At 45.2% G+C, this 19,447-nt stretch overlaps 1 long non-coding RNA gene across 5 annotated transcripts; it reads left to right on the forward strand.

The window, feature by feature from the left end:
- The first annotated feature begins 1,561 nt into the window (after positions 1 to 1,561).
- LOC110352849 (uncharacterized) lies at positions 1,562 to 19,217 on the forward strand. 5 transcript variants are annotated; one of them, XR_011808289.1, is made up of 6 exons: positions 1,567 to 3,125; positions 9,015 to 9,099; positions 9,654 to 11,541; positions 12,314 to 12,397; positions 12,996 to 13,151; positions 13,290 to 19,217. It is a non-coding gene; the product is annotated as an uncharacterized lncRNA (long non-coding RNA). The 5 variants fall into 5 exon arrangements; XR_005264894.2 differs by lacking the exon at positions 13,290 to 19,217 and having other exon boundaries at positions 9,654 to 11,158; positions 11,442 to 11,541; positions 12,996 to 13,256; XR_005264893.2 differs by lacking the exon at positions 13,290 to 19,217 and having other exon boundaries at positions 1,568 to 3,125; positions 9,654 to 9,766; positions 11,442 to 11,541; positions 12,996 to 13,256.
- Positions 19,218 to 19,447: the final 230 nt, after the last annotated feature.

Consider the following 19,447-nt stretch of genomic DNA (forward strand, 5'->3'; position numbering starts at 1 on the left):
TCAGAGGGGCTGGTTCAGTTTCCCCCTTCTCTGCGGGGTGAAGCCTGATCTGCTCCCCCAGCGTGCAGATCCTCTGCCAGCCGTCTGCCAGGGGCCTTTGGTGGGAGCAGCCCCAAGATGGTCCCGTAACACCTCATGTTTGGCCCTAGATCTTAGTGGTGGGGAGAAAGGCCTGCTACAGGGAGTAGCAGCTGGGGTGTTTGTGGGTGAATATTATCACAGGAAGAGGGTGAGGTGGGTACAGAGCACGTGGTCTGTTGATTCGTGTTGACAACTGAAATATCTTCTGACTTGCTGCTAATGCATGAAACGAGCTCTACTTCCCAAGCAAAAGCAAGTCTTGGCACAGGGCAATGGAGCAAAGCCCTTGGTGGGAGCTGAGCAGCGCGGGCACTTTGAGCAAACCATGCAGGGAAATACCTGCTAGCTGTGGGAGGAGGCAGGGACGCTGGGGATGGAGGGTGCTGGGGCTGTCTGCAATCCCGTCTCCTTGGGCCTTGCCCAAGCCTCTGCAGTTTGTTTATACAATAGTAATCCCGAGCACTTCACGTGACAGATCCCTGGTGATTCATTTCAGGGGAGTTACGCTGATTTACACTGCTTGAGGCCTTGGCCTATATTTTCCAAAGGATCCTCCAACATTTCCTGATGAAAAATACCAGAGTGGTCTAATCAGCAGAGGGCTGGGTTACCGTGGTCTGCGGGCTTGGATGTGCAGAGCTCTTCTCCCCCCAGCCTCCCCTGGGGAAGCCCCAGGCACAAACCAATTTCGTAGGGGTGCAGGATGAGGCCTGGAGGCACCAGGGTGCCAGGACCTTATCTGCTGGGTCTCACCCCTACCTGTGGTACTCCAGCTTTCAAAAGCTGTGGTGCACCCCGCAGTGGGCCCTGGATTTAGACGTTTTGATGTTGATTATCTCCTCCAGTTCCAAACTGCACCCCAGAGGCAGCCCCCTCCTTCTGCCTAAATGAGGCAGAAATGGACCAACAGTGCATTAGAGCCTGCAAGATCCTACTCCCTGAAGGAAGATGAAATAGCACTTGGGCCTTGACTTATTCTGCACATTCCTGTTGCTGTGCAGCTCAGAAGCAGGGAACTGTCTTTGCTGGTGCCTGCCAGGGGGAACCATTTGGCAGGAGGTGGGAAGAAGGAGAAGAGGCATGACTGGAGAGGGAAGGAGATGCCCTCTGTGCTGCTGAGCCCATCTCTGCTTGTGAGCAGCCCCTGCAAGCTCCATCTCCCCCAGGCTCCTGCTTCCTGCTGTGGCCATCATGCGTACCCCCCTCACCACCCTCCAGCTCCTCATCCAGAGCTTCCCCACGGGACACTGTGCCCCTTTGAGGTGTGCCAGCACAAGGATAGGCAGCAACCGAGGTTTGCTATCCAGCGGGGAGAAATTTAGTCCCTCTGTGCCTATGGAACAATGGAGAAAGGGTGCAGGAGGAGAGGAGGGCTGAGGAAAGGACAGCATACAATCTAAACTAGATTGTTTGCCAGGATTTTGAAGTCTCTCTAAACCATATTATTAATACCTTGACAAGGCTTGCTTACTTTCTTTTTTCCTGTCTTTCCGTTATGGGATTGCAAAACTCTTCCAAACAGACTTATTTATTTCCTGTTACTAAAAGTAGCAGCAGTGATTTATAAGCACGCTGGGGAAGAGGGGGGCACCTGAAGAGAAAAACCAGCCGTCCTCTCCTCCACCTGCAGCTGAACTTCCTCCCTCCTCTGTGTTCTCCTGCTGGGGCTCAGGCACATGAGGGGCTGTTGTGGCTTCTGCAGGTGCCACAGCAACTCGATAGCACGTCTGGGTTCACAAAGAGCCCAGCTTTGCCTTATTCGAGGCAAAATGCCCCCCTTTTTGCTTCAATAGCTGGGAAAAGCTGAGGTGCTGAGTTAGGAACACAACATGCCTACACGCAGTGAGGTTTGAATGGAGCTTTGCTGCTCTGTTATGGATTTGTTTTGTAGGCTTTCACCTGGAATTCATTTTAATGATTACATCATGCAAGCTCTGGCGAAAAGGAGTTGATAACAGAAACATTGACTTCACTTTAGCTAGAGCGATGAGAGGGCAATATTGCTGGCTGTGATGATTTAATCTTGCTTGGGCTGTTTTGTCTTGGGAAATCTGAAAGTCTTCCTTGGGAGAGGCAGCAGCCGAGGGGACCCAGGCCTGAACCAGGCACTCAAGTCAAGAGTAGCACATTCCTAAAGCTGAAGCTCACTCTTTAACCAGCCTTTCTATATCTCATTTCACCTTTTGGTCTAAGCCAGACAGGGCTTCACCAGCAGGTGAGGAGGACTGGTGTTGGCTCCTGCCAACCACGACCAGAGGCATGATTCTGCAGACACATCCCTGCAGTGGGAGAAGGTTCAGACCCAACTGAAGAGGAGTTCCTGAGGTGAAATGAGCACCCAGGGAAGGATTTTGTCAGGCTGGATTAGAAGTTAACAGCAGACACTGCAGCTGATGAGGGTGGGAGGATTTTCTATCTGAGGTTGGCAAGGGTACGCTAACGAGTATCATCTGAATTAGGTAACGATGTGCTTCCGTGTAGGGTTGCCTAACTCTCTTGCTGTGCTTTCAAGCTGAACATATGTTTTCAATTATTAACATGATTAATGGGAATGAGGTGACTTGAATCCCAATGAGCTCTATCCTACCATTGCATGCACAGTCCACAATATGGTAATGTTTATGCAGTGTGGAAGTGCACGATTTGCTCCACTGGGAGGGCTCTTCAGAGGCACAGGTGCCTAACCCTCAGCAAGTTTAGAGATCCACCATTAAAGCCACTTGCTGTATAAATTCCTGGGCAGCTCTTTGGTACCATGACCTGCTCATGAGCACCCATGCCCAGATAGCTCCTGCCTCTGCCTCTCCAGGAGGACAGGGCATGGAAATTGCCGTGCAGGAGCCAATTCATACGGTACTGTTCTGGTCTGGTGTGGGTTTTGGTCAGGAGCCCCAGAAGAGCTGGAAATAAGAAACCATCTTCCTCCCATCATCATCTGGGACAGACTCCAGGATTTGTAAGTCTCCAGTTCAGCTGAGATTCTCGACTGTTTCGTGGGGACTCTAAACCTACCTGTCCCTTCTTGGCGGACAAGCTTTGCTAAGGTGTGTATCATTTTTATTAACCTCTGTGCCTTTGGGAAGGGACTAAATAAGGTTCAGGATGTGGAACAAGAAAATCAAACTTGAAATTTCTTGTATTGCTTAATTCCTCTCCAGCTGCCAAATCCAGAAGTCATCCATATACTCGGACCAATTTTTCCTCCATCAGTTAAGCACTGGTCTAATTCCTTCTGACATAAATATATATGTCACTCACCCACAATCTGGAAGTGAGTCATTCAGCTCCTCACAAACAGAAAAAATGTTGGGTAGAAGCATGGTTGTACAGGATAAATGAATTTGCTGAAGGTCCAAGCCAGAAATGGATGGAGAAACAACCTCCTTCAGATCAACAGAAACAAAGTAGTGCCATGAGCACTGGAACTGATGAAGACAGCCAGTCCCATCCGCTTGGGTCTGGTGGCTGAATGAAAGTTCCCATTTAAACTTTCCTAGGATTGCTAGACTTTTAAATTTGCTGTCTCTTGCAGATTCTGTGGGTTAAGATGAGGATAAGTTCATATTACATCCTTTACGTCAGCATGATACAGATAGCGGCTTTCTCCTCTGTCTGGATGCCTATTTTCATGGATTCTGTAAGAAATAAGTTAGCTCCAGGTGTAGCTGAAGCTGCTAAAAAGGTTTGGGATTACAAGGAGAGCAAGCATGCAGAAAGAGATGATTTCATAAATCATTATTTCCATGGGAAATGTGACTAAAAATTGCTATACAGTGCAAGTGCAGATGGCTTTTTTTGCAGTACCAGCAGTGTATGCAGATATACAGTATCAGTTAGCATCGGGAAGCTGTGTGACTAAATCTCCTTTTCAGTTTTGAAATATTCTCTCTATATGTACATATGGGTATGTACACATACATATAAATGACATATCGTCCTGTCTGTCTCTGTGCATGTGTGTGTATACGCGTGCGTTATTCTGTCAAAGCACTCCATATATATTTAGGCACTGCACAGCATTGTTAGAATAGGCTGGGATGTGATTACTTGTCCTATTGCACTTCAGACACAGTCTTGTTCTTCTCTAATTTACCAAATCAAACAAGTAGACTGCATATTAAGACTCTTAAATTCAACCACTGGAAAGAGGAGGGCGTGCATATTATTGCATGCATGTAATCAGTGATTTGCAGTCATACAAAGGTTGTACACATTCAGGCAAGAGACAGATATTTAATGCAAAAGCAGTAAAACCATCCTGGCTAAGGACCTATGGCCACAGTGATTACCACAATCTGAGCACCCACATGCTAAGGGACACAGTCACCTGTACGTTTGACCTCTTTCTGTGAGTAATTTTACTGTTAGCAAGCTCAAAAATTCATGTTAGAGGAATGATCTGAGAGTGCTTACGGGTGGAATTTCCATGTATGACTGTAGCTGGGATCTGTACAAATAAAAACTTGCCTGCTAATAACCTGCGAGTTCCCAGACTATAAAATACCTATAATTGAATCTGAACTCACTGCTGTTTTGCTTGGGCGAGCAGACGTGAAGGAGTCTGGAGCGACACCAGCGAAGTGATTCCACGTTGGCAGAAGGCATGGAATGGGCTCGCCGCTGCTGTTCCTCGGGGTGTGCGATCACAAAAAGGTTGCTGTCAAACAGCACCAATTTTTGGTAATTGCCGAGGATGGTGATTCCATTACCTGTCCTCCGAGACGTCCAGTTTTGCTGAGGAAGAGATTTTTCAAACAGAACGTATATTTAGGGTCAGTCAGGATTCCCATTTTCTGAAGCTGCCGTTACATGGTGCAACGCATCGGCGGGGGGCTCCACTCTCGAGCTGCCAGTGTGAGCAGAGGAGCAGGAGCCAGAGCCCCCTCCTCAGCTGAGCAGAGCATTCAGCTGCCAGCAGCACCCTACCTGACCACACACTCTTCTGCCCACAAACTTGACAGCTGCGGTGAATTTTAAGCGGAGTCAGATATTGTTTAACAAGCAAATTTTACTGTTTTTTTCTTTTTTTCCCTGCTTCTTGAAGGTTTCAGGTTGTAAACAGTACTTAAACCTTCCCATTTGAATCTTTTAGATCTACTTTTATACCTGGGTGGCAGACCCTCAGCTCAGTAAAGAGCACTTTGATGAATCCCCATGCATGCATAACATAAAAAGGCCTCAAAATCACTTCTGAAAGAACTGTGCAGATTTGACTAAAATATAGAGGTATACTGATAGTGAAGTAAAACTGACAATCTTGTGTTTGTGTTTTGAGATAGAATGACAGTGATAACACAGCATTTGTTACTGCTGCACTGCTATTTATATGGGTCAAAGTCAGCCAGTTCAGACAGAAGAAAGCACTGTGGAGCGTTGGGGGGTGGTGGTACAAAAATGCTAGTTTTGCTGTTGGAAACTGCATGTTCAGAACATCGCAGCAGGGGACTGGTCTCATATTTTTTAAGTACGTTTAAATCAAATGTTTGTTTGAGAGGTCCATTTGAATACTGTCCCCCAAACCACTAGCTGCTCATCACAACCAGAATGGGGAAGTTTTTGGCACCCATCGTCATGGCCCCCAGCAGTGTGTGCTACGAGCCTCTGATGCGTGGAGGGGAAGAGTGGGTGCAGATACAGTGAGGTGCAGTTCTTCCAGAAGTAGTAAATTTTTTGCTCGGAACATCATGGAACCTGTGGAAGAGAGCCAAGCTATTCCTGAATTTCAGTCAAATTTTCAAATCAAAGATTTCAAAACACCTTGTGTTTGTGGTTTTAAAGTTGAATGTTTTGCTTGGGGAAGCCTGTGGAAATCTCCTTTATTATTATTCCTATTAAAGGATGGCATAATTTGAGATGGAAACAAGTTACTTTATTTCAAGTCAAACAAAATATTTCAGGAAAATGCATTACAGGGGCTGATACTTGTTTCACAAAACCTCTAATTCATTCTGGTTCACTTTGGTCTGACCCCACATTGCAAACCATGCTGAAAAGCCGCATGCTGCAAGCCCCAGACCCAACTTTCTTCCAGCTCCGTGTTTCCCATCCCAGCCCTCCATAATGTCCTGGCACAGGTGGGACTCACCTCTGATGGGCGGGTGCTGTCAGACAGCCTCTCTGCTGGTGCACAGGCTTTTTGGAAAGAGCTAGTGGTCTTCATCTAGAAGATACCTGGTTATGTCCCTTGTCCAGAAGCTATTGTCACCTGGTGGAAACTCTCTTTCTGAGAATCCATGTCTTCTGGTTATCCAGGTGGTGGCTTTTACATGAGCAGGGTGGGCATGTCAGGAAACATCTAAAGGAAACCTGCACTATAAGCAGTGGGGGGTAAACATTCCTCTCTGTGGAGAGATGGAAGACAAGACCCACTAACAAGTGCTTTTCCAGCAGATGGCTTTTGTACTTTTTGCTCTGTTACATACAGAATAAATTTCTCTAACTCATTCATGAAAATCTCACTTTGTTTGTGAAGTGCAGTCAACTGTTCTGAGTAAATATTTATTAGACACTAATACACGGCTCGGTATTTCCTAAGTGTATTTTCCGAAGACTAAAACTGTGCTCCTCGTGCACAGACCTGGCCTATGCACAAGTGTCTTATCATTTCTAATCCTCTTCATTTCTCTATTCCTTCATTACAGGTTTTCTTCTGGCACTTGATGATATGCCTTAAACCTGATTTAAATGTATTTGATTCAGAGACGTTTGCCCATGTGATTCCCGTCTGGATGCAGTATTAATAACAGCTACACAATATTTCATTATCACAGCAGCAGGGATGATATGATCTTGTGGTTTTATCCTACTCCCAGATGAATTCTGTGGGAAATCTCCCTTATCTCTGGTAGGAGTAAGCATGAGTCCATGACAATTGCAAGTCATTGGGATCGCCCTTTGAAGCGTGTGTTGAGGGGCTCGGGTGCCTGGCTGAGTCCACAGGGATGTTTTGTGCTTTGTGCCACCCCGGTCACAGCTGGAGGTCAGAGGCCAAGCCATGGGGATGGCCAGGTGCTTGCTCCAACACAGCAATGCTTCTGCTGGCATCAGAGAGTGCAGTGGCCCTGAGCGCCTGCCTGCAGTGTCTGAGTTCAAACAGCCGAGATGTGTATCGACGGCGAGTAGCTCCCAGTCCAAGGTACTGATTTGCGATGTGAGATGCACTTAATACCAGAGTGAAACAGCTGGCGTTCACCTGCTCATCCATAGCCCCGAGTCATTTATCTATCACCCATTGAACAGCGCTTTATTACTGCAGCTTTTTCTTTTGTGCCTTACGCTCATGTTCAAAAGAAAAGTACCAATCCACAGAAAAACCTCCCTTGTCAGTACCCTGTGACTAGAAATCCCTTGCTTCACTGCAGCATTTCTGAACAGCAGGAGAAGAAAGGACAATTTCTGAGACTGATGTTGTTCCATCAAGGCTTTTGTGCCTTTTGCACTCATCCAGCCTCTTTATTTTCCCCCAGTCCTCTCTCACAAATAACAAGTGGTACACTGTAGGCAAGTCTGCCAGGTCATCATGATGCAAAGGTTGGACTGTATGTTAAGGGAAGAATTCAGATATCTTTAATGCTTCGCTCATTATCCCCAGAACACCACCAGTTTGCTTCATGGACCTGCACTATAATCTGCCTGATAACTTATACGCTATTTGACCTATCACGGTCACAGGTTGTTGTTTTTATTGCTCTGGAATATTTGGTTAAAAGTGATAGTTGCCTTGCTATAAGCTTACGAGGGCAGTGTATTTCGCTGTACTGAAGGCAATGACCTGTATCTATGGGAATCCCATACGCAAGTCATTTCCTTGTATCTTTTTGGTTATGCTTCAAATTTTGTTATCGTTATTTATTTATTGAGCATTGCCAATGCACTCAGTTTTTTACACTGCGAAGGAAAAGCATACAGTGCCTGACTCTCAGCCAAGTTAAACTGGCGTGTTGTGCTCTGGTGAGTCTGAGTTTCCCTCCCTTATCTTCAGGGCTTACCATCAAAGGGTTTCACACGGGTGTATTAAGTACCAACCTCTTCTTTGTTTCATTTGCTAGCTCTACATTCAAGCACCTTAGGGGATCTGGCCTTGCTGAGAAACTGGGACTTAAATCAGCACCAGTGGGAACTCCAGAACCTCATTCCTAAACCACACCGACCTGCTTTCCCTTTTATTTTCTCTCATTTTTCATCCCCCTTCTTGCGTGCTGTATCTTATCAGAAGCCAACGCCACAAGGCTTCTCTTATTCCTTTGAACACAAAAACAAACTTCTCATGGACATGAATAGCACATGATCAGGGCTTTTGGTAATGAGAGCTGTGCGCCAAAACAAGTTACCCTTCATTACCCTCTTCCTTCTCACACCCCTAAACATTGCTCACCAAGGGGCTGTGAAGGGTCCCAGTCTTCCTGGGGGAAGATTATTTCTACGTGGGCTCTGCAGGGTATTGAGCAGCCCTCGCAGTCCGTATTACACCCTGCATGGCTGTAGTCCTGCTGCTGTTCAAACTGAGCTGGCTTAAGCCTAGGTGGCACATCAGCTGCAGCTGGACTCGTCCCAGCTCCAGGGGCATGAGTCAAATCTGGGAACCGATAGGAAACGTGACGGCTTCTGTGAGAACGTCAGCCAAAAGCAGTTAATGTATAAGCAAATAGATCAGCAAAGAGCTGAGGAAACGCATCCCCGGGTGCAGTAAGAAAAGCAGAAGAAAGGATAGAATTAGAGAATGGAGCTGGAAGAGAAGGAATGGGGAAGAGACTGGTTTAAAAAAAAAAAAAAAAGGATTTTACTGAGAGTTCATTTTTCTTAGGGGAAGCTGGGAGGGAATTTGGGGAATGGGAAGAAAGAAACTAGAAAAATGATGAGCTGTGAAAAGAAGGATAAAAAGGAAGATATTAAAGGAGGTTAAAAATGTTAATAACGGCATGTTGAATTTATAGGATGGGAAAAATCAACTGTGAATGGAAGTAAAAAGCATGGAGAGCCAGACTTTGTTGTTGTTATCCACAACACCTTGCTGTCTGGGTAAGCCAATGAACCCAGGGGGGTGCTCTGCAGAGCAACGGGCTGCTTGAGAGGAGGGAGCAAGAAGGTGGGGCAGGTGGAGGATTGGATGGCTGAGAAAGTGCAACAGAAGAGACAAATTCATGTTCCCGTAGGGAGGCTGATGCCAAGATGCTGTGGAAAGAAATTTTGATTTTTTGCTCTCTGCAGCGTGCTGAGAGGCCGGAGACTGGGCAGGTCTGGGGGTGGCTGAATGGTCTGCACAGGAGTGCAGGTGTGAATCTCCCTCTCCAGAGGTTTTCTTGTGCTTTTCCCTGGTGGCTTAAGGCTCGCCTGTGTGTACTGTGCAGTGACTTCTCCTGCTACTGCTCTCTGATGTTTCTGAAGCCCAACAGCTTGTAATGAGCAAGTTAGAGTTCCACCAGTCTCCTTCTGTTTTTCTGACTTAAAGCCTTTTTTTGAACTAAAAAAGCTTTCTGAAAATGCAGACAATTGCATTTTTTTATTTATTTGCCCAGGAAAAAGAATTACTGTGGGAAAACTTCTACATTTCTCTTTACTACCTCTTCACACAGGTTTGGCTGTCTGTCATGGCCTGGGGAGGATATTCTCCAACCATAACAAACGCACTGCAGGAGATGCAAGGAAGATCTTCAGTCTCTTTACTCGCACCGCTCGCACTCCTGAGGTTGCCATCCAGTTTTATGCTCTGTGCTAATTGCATTGCTGGGGTTCTGGGGGCCGCGAACAAAATCATTTGTAAGAGCCACTGTGAAACAGGGCAAATCAGCCTGCATGGTGCTCCTTCCTCCTGCAGCTAAACTGTTTCTCATAATTTAAAGTTATCTCGCACGCGGTGATACTGCACCACAGTCTGCGGCACACAGCAGAGACCCAGAAAACCATCGCTCAAGCTACTCCCTGCCACTAAGACAGGGAGCAGGTGAGGGGATGGTGGCATCTTCATTTCCTCGCTGCACAGGCTCTCCCATGTTCTTGTGCTGCAGGGAGGAACAAGCCTGGTCCTTTCCTCCAGGTAACTGTAATCTGTTACAGATCTGTAGTACAGTGGGAGAGGGAGAATTTGTTTGAGGGGGTGCTGGGTTTTCAGGCTCTGGCAGAGATATCTGTTTTACAAAACTCCTTGCCCAGCAGCTTACAGGGGATGAAGTAGAATAATCCTGTGAAATCCTCACTTCTTGGGTCTGGCAGGCAGGGTTTCAGGTCTCACAGCAGCTGAGGGCTCACACAGTACCTGCACAGCAGCCCATGGGCCAGGCTGGGGGCTGCAGCATCCCAGCTGCTCGGGCTCTGTCTTCAGCAGGTAGGGATTGGAGCCAGAGGGTCTTCATGGGCACTCAGCTGTACCCATGCCACATAGCTGTGAGTATGTGCAGCGTGCTGGGGAAAGAAGGGGAAAAGCAACCCCCTCACAACACTCACCTACGTATGAAAACAGGGAGCAGAGTTAGATGATGAGAGCGCTCCCATCTTGTCCACAAGAGCGTGATCCTGAATTCATAACTGCCGAAGTGTTGAAGAGACAGAAAAGCACCTGCAGCTAAGCTTCAGTTGTGTGCAGCTGAAAATAAAAAGGAGTTGGATGGATAAGATAAGATTAAGAAAGTTGAGACGCTGGATGAAACCACTGAGCCTATGTCCCTGCTCCAAGTGGGATCAAATATACCTGTAGCACTGCCAGATCTCCTCCTAAAATCCTCCAGTAGCAGAGAGCTCCCAGTCCCCCTAAGGATTAGAAGCCAGCCTTGGATTTTTGGCCAATATCTAACTTAAATCTGCCATTATGCAGGGTCTAGTTAATTCTTTCTTGAGAAGTGTTCAAAGGGAATAACTGGTCCTTGTCCTTTCTTGGACAATCTTTCACCTGCTGGTGAACTATTATCAAATCTCCCTTCGGAGCTTCTAGAGGGACCAACCCGAGCTGTTTCTGATAGGTTACGTTCCCTAAATCTCTTATATTCTTGTTGCTCCTTTTTAAAGTCACCCAGAACTAGATCCAGTTCTCCAGCTGGGTGAAGACCGGTGCCTTGCAGAGCCGAATAAATCCCTGTTGCATATGGTACTCATGTAATAATACATCTCCATATGATATTTGCCTTTCAGGAGATTTACCTGCTTTGCTTGTATTTGCTTTGAGTCCTGCTGTAGCTCTCACATTTTTTTTTTGCAGTCCTTCCACCTTGTCTGTGATTCTGCATTTTATATTTGTACGTTTGATCTTTCATCTTTTTTTTTTTTTTCATGGAGTGCTTTGTACACGTTGTTACTAAATTCTGTCTTGCTAGTTTGGGAATATTTCTCTAATGTCTTGAGATCATTTTGAATTCTGATCCCATCTTCAGAGGTACTTACATCCACTCCCACCTTGGTGTCATCCGCAAATTTTATAAGTGCACTCTCCACTCCATCATCTCTGAGGATGGCAAGAAGGTACCAAACCAGGTAATAAAACATTCGTTTTTAAACCCTGCAAAGATAAATAGTGAGTTAAGCTTTGATAAAGAACACTTTGGGGTGAAAAAGGTGTAAGTATATCTTAGCTCTATGACTTCTAATCCCTACTTGCGTGGATAGTTCACACGTGCTACATAGAGGAGTAAAGATTGGAAAAACGTAATCATAATTTTTGTGAGGGGCTTTCTTCCCCTACCAGCCTAACTGCAAATGCAAATGGATGCTGGTAAACTGAAGTATGAAAGGAGCCATATTGTACAGCACAAGATAGTACTAGAGAGAAGTTTAGTATTCAGGGAATATACAGCACTAAAATACTTGTCAGTGTTGCAGTATTTTGACGTATAAGTGGGACACATCTGAAACCTTATCTTTGCCCTCCATTGCCTAGTGCAAAGAATTGGCACAGTGACAGAATTCATCTCGCTCAGAAGTCAAGATGTTACAAGAGCCATCTCTTAAAAAAAAAAAAAAAAAAAAAAAAAAAAGGCAACAAAAAAGCAATACTTCTGTAAGTCTTACAGCCCTGGGTTGGCAATCGTGGCATCTGTACTTTTGACAAGTCTAGGAGATGTTGTCTGAACTCAAAAATGCACAGTTTGTGAACTTGCTCTCTGGGGAAATGTCAAGAAGCACTGAATGAAGAGAATACTTTCACTAGCCTTTGGGATGTTGCCCAAACCGTCGTCAACTTTGCCACTGCTCAGATGATATTCCCATCTGTGTAATCAGTTGACAAAACAAATCTTTTTGCTTCCAGAAGGTGCTCATCCTGCCTTTACCTGATGCTGTTTTTCCTATGTGGGGTTGTTTTCATGCCTGGAGAGCCAAAGGGAATGATGAGGTGAAAACACAGTAAATTTCAATTGCATCTGTTTTTGTTTTGGTTGTTTTTTTTTTTGGGGGGGGGGGAGGGGGTGGTTATTGGTTGGTTGCTTGGTTGGTTTTGGTGAATTTAGTGTGTGTGTAGATGTGAGCCCTTTGGTTTTTCATTTCTTTGGCTGTCAGAAGCACACCGACTCCTCTCAGATGTGTATCAGCTATTACCTCAAGTTCCCACCAGGACCCTGTTTCCTAGGCCATGGCAGTGGGCTGCAGGAGTCACAAAATCACAGGATCTCAGAAGAGTTGAGGCTGGCAGGGACCTCTGGAGCTCGCCTGGTCCAACCCCTGCTCCAGCAGGGGCACCCAGGGCAGGCTGCCCAGGGCCATGTCCAGGCAGCTCCTGAAGATCTCAAAGGAGGAGACCCCACAGCCTCTCTGGGCAGCCTGTGCCAGGGCTCTGTCACCAACACAGTACAGAGCCCTATCAGGACTTCTCCTGGCACTCCATTTTGAGCTTTTTATTTTTTCTGTGCAGCAGAGCTGTGCAATTTTTAAGAACTGAAAGACTGACTGACCCTGCTAAGTATGTGAGATCTGAATCTGTTCGTGTCTTTCAGATGGAAACTCCCCATCTTTCCTCTCTCTCCCTTCATGAGCAATGATACGAGCTTGTGGCTGATCAAATCCAGCAGCTGAAGTACCAGTGGGATCCTGAATGTATTTGGTGTCCCATCAAATTCTTTGATACAGCTATACAACAACTCAATGTTTTAGTGAGTATCGTTAAAAACCAGCTCTCATGGGTGTATTGGGCCTGCTGATGTTTTCTTGGCTTTTGGAGCAGAAAATCTAACTAAAATAATAATTGTAAGAACTGCCTCATTTTTTCCTGTTTATTATTGTTACTCAAGCACATGGTATGCCTGAAGGTAGGCTGGCCAAGAAAGGAGTGTAGACAAACTAAGAGCAAGCAAACACTATGGAGAGCCAGCACAGAGCATCATGATCCAGCCCAGGAAAACTCCAGCTGCTGGGTTAATTATTGTTATTTAGTCACATGCCAGAAAGCATGTGATTAATTGCAGCAAGAAAACGCACTGCCCTTCGTTGACTTTAAAAAGGACTCTGCTTGCCAGGAAGAAAGATGAAATTTGCGAAGTTAATAAGCTGAAATAGAAACAAGGAAGCGGGAGATAAAGCTGACAGTGGTTCTGCAGCAGGTGAGGCTTCCCATTGCATCCAGCCCCTGCCAAGATCTCATCGGAGAGCAGGAAAACCATGACACCCAAGCACGGAGGATGCTGCTTTTGTGCTGGCTGAGATCCTCTAACAGTGGCTTCACAGAGCCCTGGGGAAGGGCAGGAGCCAAGGGAGTTATTTCTTGAGTTCAGGGTTTCCCCGCGGTGTGTAGGTGTGTGCCTGGCTAGCGTGCTGTGACATGAGCCCCTTCCTGACGGGATCCTTGCCTTCAGGTGCGGCGTGCGCAGCTTCGCACCGCTCTGTCCTCTCGTCAGCAGGAGCTCTGGGTCTGAACTGCTCCAGGGCATGGAGCAGGCGTGAGCCCGAAAGGGCAGATGACTCAGAGAAATCAGGCTTTAGGTGCGGAAATGCCGGGCTTGGCAGAGGCTCTGCTGGTTAGAAGTAGTGCTTCTGTTGGTGCAGTGGGAAGACGCGTCCCTTGTGCTGGGCTGTCCCACCACAATCAGGATATGCCTGTGTGTACCCAAGCAGAAGGCATGCCCTCTCTTCTCATTCTCCCCTCCTCTTCTCCCTCTCCCCGGGAAAGCTGGTTCTGTTTTTCCACTTCCACCAGTTTCTCCCTGTCGCAGAGACGTGGCCTTCTGCAGAGTTACTCCCAGTTTACACCAGTGCACGTGAGATGGCAATCAAAGTCTCTTTCTCTCAGACTTGAAGAAGGAATGACCTTGCTGGGGATTTTCTGATGCCAAAAATATTATTTTGGTAGTGAAGGCCTCATTTACACCTGCATGCACTGGAAGTTTGCAAGTGAAACTAAAATCATTATATGGCCACCTCTCCATGTGGTGCATGTGTCTCTCAGCTCAGCAATAGTTCGGAAAGCCTGAGACATCAGTGGAGGATACTGCAGTAGAATGAGAAAGGAAAAAAGATCTTCACCTCAGTTCACAAACCTGCACGCCTTCAGCTTACAGAAACATGACAGAAAGGTCTTCTGTTTGCTGTTTGCCTTCTTGGAGGAAAACACTTGCTACTCTACCTGAAACTCTTGAAAGAACAAAGGGCATGGAAAATACATGGTCTCTCTGGTGCGATCGCAGTTTCTCTTTTAAATTATTTCGTGTGATAGGCACTGGGGCCAAGTTCATTATGGTTCAGGAGTGTTACACAGAGGGTGGATCTGGCTACCTCTGCTGGAAGTGGAATGCTGTAAAAGTAATTTCTCCTGATTTGTTGGTTTTGGCCCTCTTTTCAGAAACAATGTATTTCGTGATTTCAACAGATGATGATAAAGGTTTGAAGCCAAAAGGGTCATAAAGGCTACAAGGGGGTCAATTTCCTTCCCCTGTGGTGAGTGAGCCTATTTACTGTCTGTTCCAACGTACTGAAAAATTATATTTGGGAGAAATCAATATACAACTTCTAGAGGGTATGTGAACCGAAATAGCTGTGAGCATCTCTTTTCTTCCTTACATGAAATATGCTCATGAGTGTGATACAGAAGACCTGTGTAATTTGTTATAATGACTGTGGGATCCAAACAACAGTTTACAAATTGGCAAATTTGCAAAAGAACATGATAAAGTAATCTGTTTAGTGATAATGTGTGCTGTGTGAAAATACTACTTTTAATTCCACAATGTAAAATATTCTTGAGCAATATCTGGGAGTACAACCTATAGTGTTGATAAAAATGCATCACTGGGGGTTCTTTGTTTAGCCATGGTTGTAATGCAAAAAGCAGGCATGGTGGTAGGGCAGGAGTGTGTGCAGTGGAGTCCTTCACCAGGCTTGGAGGAGACTCTGGAGGTAAGCACCACTGCTGACATCAGGCTGGACTGTGCACCAGGATGGGTAGCAGGGGTAGCTTGCTACAGGCAGCACGCTGGTTTTGAGGCATGGGCTGCACTGTGTGCATCTGAGTGGGAGCCAGCACTGTGAACACAGAAGAATGTGAAGAATATATATATATATATATATATATATATATATAAAGTGAATCAAAACCATCTGAGCTGTATTCAGCTTGTCTGCTACGGCACCTCTGGAAGTAACTCACTGTCAGTGATTTAGGATGCTTCTCCGGGAAATGGGAGACCTGCTTTCAGTGGCTTAGGCTGAAAGCACTTTCTTTAACACCTACTGCAAGGGAAGTGGGGAAGAAGTAAGGAGATGTTTTCCACTTTCCAGCTGAAACTGAAGTATTGTATAGCAAGGAAAGGTCTTCTCTGGCTGCCCTGCTGGATCACGTACAGTCACAGAAGAGAAGCATTTACAATACCTAGGTTAAGTACTTGTTAAGCATCACTTTCTCCCAGCCGTCTGTACAAGAAGCCAGGGTCTGACATCCTGGGGACCTGGCCATCTGAATCACTTACCGTTCTTCTCACTTCAGGTGCTGCACACAGATAGTCTGAATATGGCCCGGTGACTTTGGAAGAAAAAGCTCTATATGGCTTCCTTGTACACTCAGCTCCCTTCCTAACACAATTCTATCATTCCTCTTTCCATTTTATCTTTCTTTTTTCCCCTCATTCCCTCACATTTCCTGTGCTTAGCTGATGATGGTTCCAATAGCTAGGAAAGACTTTATTTAGAGAGATAAGCAAAAACCGCTTCTGGCAGAACACTTTGACTGGGGGAAATCTCATTCTTCGTCTCCAGGAATCTTACTGTAGGCTAATTTAGCATCAGTTTCTGTGCTTTGTTGTATCACAGATAGATAGCCTCACATTACTTGACTGTAGCCTTACTGATCTGGATTATGAGTTTGAACAGATAAAGCACCAACTGAGATTACAGAGCCATTGTGTGATGTGTTCATATTCATCTTTGTCGCTCAAAAATAGGCTGCTGTACTATGCATTAGCACTCAGTATTTACCCCTAGACTCAAATGCCTTACATTGCTATGGCTGCACACCACCACGATGCAGTCGTGCTGGAGAGGAGAGGATGGAATTTCCTGCCCTGTCTCAGACCATAGATCATCAGTCTTTACCACTCCTGGCAGCAGTGAGGAATCCGGCATGACCTTAAGAATTCAGATAAATGCAGCGAACAGGGATCAAATTACCTCAATCAAAGGTGAGGTCATTGTTTCAGCAAGGCTCTCTCCACAGCTGATTCTCTCTTCCATCTATCATCACCCCCCTGTGAGAGATGCTTCTGAGCCATATCACATTTTGAAATCTGATCATCAGCCTCCAGAATGCCACAAGAGGTTTGTTTTGTGCTGCTGAAGTTCAGTGCAACCCGCTAAGTGACTCAGCTCAGGAAGAATCGCTGGCAGTGGGACAGTAGTTTGTGCTGGCTGCTGCCATCTTTAGCAGGAGGCCGACCAAAGGCTGAGTTGTTCTTTCTTTGTCTTCACCACCCTAGGAAAAGGATCCGTTTCCTCTGTTCATAAAACCAAAAAACTGCAAGGAATGTTGAACCTTCAACTTTAATAGGGAGGAAGGACTTCCAGATTTGGATCGTTTGCCTTGGGAGCACATGGGCTTAAGCTGATCCTGGAAGCCTGTGAAAGAAAATACGGCATTTGCTGTATCTGCATTGCGTGACATAATGCGTCGATTGATCTCTGGTGGGGAAACAGCATAAAAAAAAAAACCCTGCTACCAGGGGAAAGAGTCCTTGCTTCGTGCTTTAAAACCAAAGATGCTGCCTTATCAATATCGAAGTCTGGGATGAGGTAACTTTAGCTCTAACAGGCCCGAACGCATTCAGACCTTGCACGGCACGCTCCGTGGTCAGGCAGGATGACACACACTTTTCAAGGTAAAATGCGCATGATACAGTATTTGCTACTTGGGGTTTTAACAGCTCAAATAACACTCTTGGAGGGTTGAAAGATTTTCTGGAAGTGAGCCACTCTAGAATGCTATTGCCAGCACGTCTGCCTACTCTGGGTAGCATCAGAAACTGTGCTGAAAAATTAAACAAACATAGTTCTTGGCATCTAAACAGATGGGAAAGGACATGTTGACTCCCAAGTCTTTAGCTGAGGAGGTAGGCTGTTTCTCATTGTTACCACTGTGCAGTGAGGAATTGCAAAACACCCACATAGATTTTCAGACCTGCTAGCTGCACTTAACCTTTAATCCTGCAAGTACTCAGCCATGAGCATATAATTTTAAACATCTGAGTAGTCCGACTGACTCCGATGGGAATATGCACTGAATGAAGTTAAACATTTGCATAAATGTTTGCAGGATCAGGATCTTTTGCTACAAACGCAATTCTTTCAATACAAACACAAGCGCAGCTCAGGCTGGGTATTCAGCCCAAGCTCTCAATGTACTAATAAACCTATATCCCTGCAGATGTATTTTAAATTTCATGCTAATGTGTGGTTCCTGTGTCATAACACATCTTGCTAATGAGTTTCTTGAGAGAGGAGTGATATACTTTCTGACATAACCGCATGGTTTTGAAAAACTATAATCTGCAATGGATCAGTAACACATCAGCTTCTGTATATCAAAGAGGTTCCAGACAGCATGATTGGAATTGGGGCCTTTTAAAGTCTTTCAAACCTATTTTCTGAGTTTTAGTCCTGATCTGAAAATCCTCATTCCTGTCTTTCCAAGTGCAAGATTGCTTGCATGAGTAAGGAACTGACTCACTTATTCCTAAAGGTGAGGACTACTTTCCGTTCCCACTGCTGGAGGATTCATTTACCTCTGAGTAGGTCCTTTAATTCCAGAAAAGGATGAGCAATTTTTGTGCTCTTTACTTACAAGAAAATGAACACTGACACCCTGAACTAGACTCTGATCTGGGCTGTACCTGTTTTTATGCCTGCTCTCAAACGAATACAGCGAGCTAACCTCTGGTTTGCAGCCTAGCCAACTGGATCAGAATTTAGCCTATTGAATCTAGGTGTCCGCATTACAGATCAAAGGAAAAGTTTTGATGATTCCTTCTGCAAATGTCACCCCTATTTGCACTCTCACATGATTGATCTCTCTTTTGTTTAAAGTGCTGTGGTTGATACAGAAACATTTATAATCTGTGATTCATTCTAGCAATGCTGCTCTTAAAATATGCTAATATTTTCTTCTGAAATGCACTGGAAAAAAAAACATTTTAAAAAAATGTCTTTTTTTTTTCTTGACTTCCTTGCTTTAATTGAAATGGTTGGGTTGATTTTTTTTTTTTTCAGTTTTGCTTTGCTGACTAAACATGTTAAGACTTTTGAGGCAAAGAAGTATGTGCATGCGAATGTGGCGTAACAGAACAGGCAGCTTTTCCTAGAGTTAAAGCTATATAACATTTTCCATTCTAAACTTCTGTGCTTCCTGTGGTCTCTGAAATAAAAATACTTCAGGATGAAATCTTCTGGCTTTGGACTTTGTCCAAATGTGAATATTTTGGAAGGATCTGAACGAAACTGGTTCAGCCAGTTCAGAATATCAGAAGAGTCAAAGACAACAACAATTAAAAAGTGTTCTTTCAGCTAAATAGATCCTTACGGCCTTTCTTGAGCATTTCTGCAACTTTATCAGCAGACGGCTGACAAGTGAACTCTGACACGGAAGTAGCCTTCCTTTAAAGTAGATGTGCCTTTGCTTGTTCAAGAGGAAATTAGTTTTGATTTGGCTGAGTTATAGACCTTTGAAAACTGTGATTGAGCATGTGCAGTGGATTATTTCGGTAAGCTTGTGAAGTGTGCAGCTACAGAAGGATTTTCTGTACATGCATGGCTGGTTAATTTTGCTGGAAAGGGAAAAATCTATCTAAGCACATTGCTAAAATCAGTGAAAATACCTGAGGCTTCAGGAAGACCTTTGAAGGCCGTTTCAAGATCTTTTAGGCTGTGTAAAGGGCAAGAAAAGATTCTGTAGGCTTTGCGAGGCATTTAAAGA

This window comes from Anas platyrhynchos, chromosome 3 (assembly GCF_047663525.1).
Source record: "Anas platyrhynchos isolate ZD024472 breed Pekin duck chromosome 3, IASCAAS_PekinDuck_T2T, whole genome shotgun sequence".
NCBI classification, from domain to species: Eukaryota; Metazoa; Chordata; class Aves; order Anseriformes; family Anatidae; genus Anas; species Anas platyrhynchos.